Raw genomic sequence first — 4,566 nt, forward strand, 5'->3', positions numbered from 1 at the left:
CTGGGACACCTGGATATCCTATAAAACATCAGCCCAATCGATTATGTTCATGATATCAGGCAAAGTAGGCAGGATGAGTAATAGGCGGGTCATAAGTGAGAGATCTTGGTATGACACTTGTGTTACCAAGAATGAAAGAGAAGCCCTATGAAAATTCAGGGGACTGACACTTTTGTGAAGTTTTCGGGGGTCCAATGGTAAGGGGCTTGCCGGGACATCGACTGCTCCAAAGTAAAAGATGAATGGTTCCCACTTGCATCTGCGCGCAAAGGAAGCACAGGGCCTGTTCGGCTTCTTTGGGTTATGGAGTTAATATATTCCACAGCTAGCAATTACTGCGCTGGCTCATAGGTCCCACAGAACTGTCGACTTTGAGTGGGACCTTAATTAGGAAAGGGCTCAGTGACAGGTCCAGGCTGTGGAACAAGCCGCCCTGAAGTTTGGGCATTACGATTTAGCAGACACTATGGCACGGCAGATATATGTCAGTCATGGGAAGAGATGTGATAGGCAGCTACGGCAGGTGCCGGGGAAAGAGTTTCAAGACAGGCCCTTGGGATTCAGTAGCGAGTTCTGGCGGATCCATTGTGCAAAATTTCCATCCCCTCTGGTAGACCGTGGGAGTTTCCGCTACTCCTTGTTTTCATCAGTGCTTCGTAGTGTCAAACTTCTCAACTTTCTTAAGAAATAAATACAACCTTAACTAATTTTTACGCTATTCATATGGGAAAAAAATAAACTCATGTTTAAAGCATCTTTGTCTGTTGTAGACAGCAGCTTTTCATAAGGTAGGGGGAAAAAATCAGGGAAAATAAAGCTTGATAATATGGAAGGAAGGAAGCTTCAGGAAATTTTATAACATTTATACCAAGTGATACTTTACAATTATTTTTTTTCTATATTTTTGATTATTCCTACCTCAGATTTCTCAAAACACCACTAATATCCCAATGCTTGAGATTAGACCTTTAGGTAGTAAAATTGGGGGAAAAAAAGAAATAAAAAGCTATATAAGTAAATACATACATGCAACATTCACAAATGATAATAACAAATCTAGGTGGCTGAGTTTGACATATTTAGGACTATTGAAGATGATTTGTCTCGTGCTGCTTTTTTGGCTTTGTCTATGAGATATTAAGTCTAGAGGATGCTAAAATGTCTGAGGAAAAAATTAAATTTTTTTGATTCATAGGTGAGCAATCATATTCTTTACTTTTCTTCCCAGTGGCTGTTTTTATATTTAGCATCCACTTTCTGTGGCGAGATCATTCCGCTTAGCAGGAATGTTTCTTCTCTATAACGGTGAAGCTAGACATCCCCCGGGGCCCACGGGCCCGTGCTGTCTGCGAGTTTAAGGAGCCTATAGCTACTGTCTATGTGATGGATAAGGCTAGTTCAGTCTGAAGAAATAGATATTAATCTCTACATAAGAGGGAAAATTAATTCCATGTCAAAGTGATTATTCCAGACTGCGATGGCATTATTTTTCATATTATAAATTACTATTAGGGTGGGAAAAGTTACATGTGGGTTTTTCACTTTTTAAAATCTTTTCTCTTTTGTTTAGTGTTTGTCATAAATGTGTGATTCTCAAAAGGATGTCACATCATTTTCAAGAATCATTGAGATGTTTTTTCTGACGTCTACCTTGAACTTGGCTTCTTTCATGGCCATCTGTCATGAACTCTGCTTCATAATTCCCAATGCTGTTTCTCTTTTCAGAGTTGTTTTCGGTTACCACATTTCAATGTTTAATCAATTATATAAAATTATTTTTACCTTTTATAAAAAAGTCAAAATCTGTAGATGGAGTCTACAGAGAGAAAGACTCCAACAATTTGAAAACATATTTTAAAAAAGAAATAGATTATCATCTAAAAGTCAATCTACGAAATCCATGTTTAATAGGTCACATGCAAAGCCACCTTAAAAAGAATGGTTGTTAGATCAAGAAATGTAGTGGTGTGAAATTAATGTCACAGAGTCACCGAACAAGGATGTGGGGGTCGGAATAAGAAGTGGGGGTGGCTGGGGCGGGGGAGAGGGGCATGATGAGGAATGGGCAGCCTAGGGAAAGGAGAGAACTGAGGTAACCCCTACTGTAGTGCCATTATGAGCATGCTCAGGGGAGGAAGAAACTTAAGTGAAAATACCTACCACATCCAAACCACTGACTTGACAGGACGGATGGATCTCACTGAGAAAATATCCGTACCACCGTTAGGTCTACAGCTAGGAAGAAAATCATCGTTATGTCAAAATGAGTATCGCAGCCTGAGATATAGTTGTTTTCATTAATATAAATTAATACGTGGACATCATGTTTCATACCTAGTGTGAGTGTGATGATAATTCAATCTTTGAGTCAGTTGGGGTCAGCCCTTACGCCATGATATACCAGTCGATGTGACGCTGCCCCCTGGGGTAATTTCTAGTGTGCGACTTGCCTTTTTTTTTCCCAAGCGATAATTCTGTTTCATGTACCTGTTTTTGAGTTTTCTATGGTTGATATGGGTCATTAAAATTACTAGCGTAGAAAGTGCTCTGTATTAAATTATTTCAAATATCATCAACTTCATAGTAATATAATTCGTATTCATGGTAATATATACTTCTTTACTCTGATATTTATTGGGGTGAATAGAATTAAACCTGTTAGGAAACACATCAAAATTAAATTACTAGGAAATCTCATTTCTAACCAGTGGACTGCAAAACAAACTTTAATAACCTTCTGAAAGAAGCCTCTTTTCACATTTTATGAGAGTAAAGAGAGACGTCAAGATGATAAGCAGGGAGAAGAGAGTTCTTACGTATCAAGAAAAATCTTCAAGACCAGAATGACACTTCTTACAGTGTTTATATGAGCTGCATAAAGCCTCGTTGAAAATGTGTGTGTAGACTGTGTCATTATCAAAGCGTCTGACCTTGTTCTCAAATCAAAAGGTCAATTTGAGAAGGAAAATTTCATAGGGAAGAGATGGATAGCGTAGTTAAAGTGAGAATTATTTTCTTTCTGTCATCCTGTTCCATAACAGGCTCATTTTTAGCGATACTCCAAGATATACTAACCACAGTCAGCATTATTAAGGAATAAAATATCTTGGCAATGTGGAAAATATATAAGAGGTGTGGTCTTCCCATCAATATCCTGAGTAATTGAATAAGATACACAGCAAAGTGAATTTGCCCTCTGGGTTTTCCATCAAAATCTCTCCCATAGTTCCCCTGTCCAGGAACATAAATCGAACTGTCCTGTCTTAAAGTTATTTAAAATATCATTATTTAAATAAATACTCTAACACATCGCCAAATGAATATTGCATGTGCACTTGCCCTCACACCCCACACTTGGCTGCCTGAAGGAACACAGCGTGACCTATGCTGCTGTATTCGTCAGCTTGGGCTTGCGTGACAAATTCCATAGACTGGGTGGCTTTAACAATAGACAGTTATTTCTTACAGTTCTGGAGGCTAGGAAGTTCAAGATCAAGTTTCCAGTAAATGTGGTGTCTGGTGAGGTTCCTCTTTCTGGTTTGCAGAGAGCCATCTTCTTGCTATGTCCTCATGTGGGGGATGAGGGGAGGAGAGAGAGAGAGAGAGAGAGAGGGAGAGGGAGAGGGAGGGAGGGGGAGGGGGAGGGGAAGGGGAGGTGGAGGGGAGGGGGAGGGGAAGAGAGAGGGAAAAAGCTTGGTCTTTTTGCTTTCTTGTGAAGACACTAATCTCATCCAGGGGGCTTACCCTCATGACGTTATCTGAACCTAATTACCTGCCAAAGACCCCACCCACACGCACTCCTAATATCATTCCACTGGGGATCAGGGTTTCAACATCCATACATTTTAGGGGTGGGGGATGCAAACACATAAGCTATAACAGCTGCTGTAGAAGAACTTCTACCTTATGATAACGACATATTTGATACCTTTAATATAACATCAAAACATCACAGCGCAGTGCCGAACAGAAATCGGATCCTTAATACCTACTCAATCCTAAGAAAAACCCTAATGACCTCTCTGATGAATTGTAAAATCAATAGCTGTGGAGTTGTATTAAAGGAATTATAGGAGCATAAGGTTATTCTAGTAACAGGTTTTATTAGACATGAAAAACACAAAGATTTATCAGGATACAGAGAAATCTCAATAGAGCTGGACCTCACCAAGACTAGAACTAAAAATGTTCATTTATTGGCAGTTTCAAAAACCTCGAAAGCAGCGGGTCATGGACCTCTAGTGTTCCGCAATGAATATGAAATCAGGTACACCCTGTCTGCCTATCTTAATACCTTTTAATTTGCTCACTATTCTATTTATATTGTCCATCTCACATCAGCAGGGCTCCAAGTGGTCAAGAAATTACTAAATTCACAGGCTCAGCATAAGTAATACTTGCAACCCTAAAGCATAATCTTGAGATGTAATGTCCAACATGATTCTTCCACCAGGGTGAGATGTTACTATATCACTAAAATCTCTCTTCTGCAATTGCTTTTTAATTTCAATTACAGGTTGTTTTGAACTCCATGATGAGAGGTAGTCCCTGACCAGAGACAGCTGG

Source organism: Rousettus aegyptiacus, unplaced genomic scaffold (assembly GCF_014176215.1).
Source record: "Rousettus aegyptiacus isolate mRouAeg1 unplaced genomic scaffold, mRouAeg1.p scaffold_m13_p_13, whole genome shotgun sequence".
Classification (NCBI taxonomy): domain Eukaryota; kingdom Metazoa; phylum Chordata; class Mammalia; order Chiroptera; family Pteropodidae; genus Rousettus; species Rousettus aegyptiacus.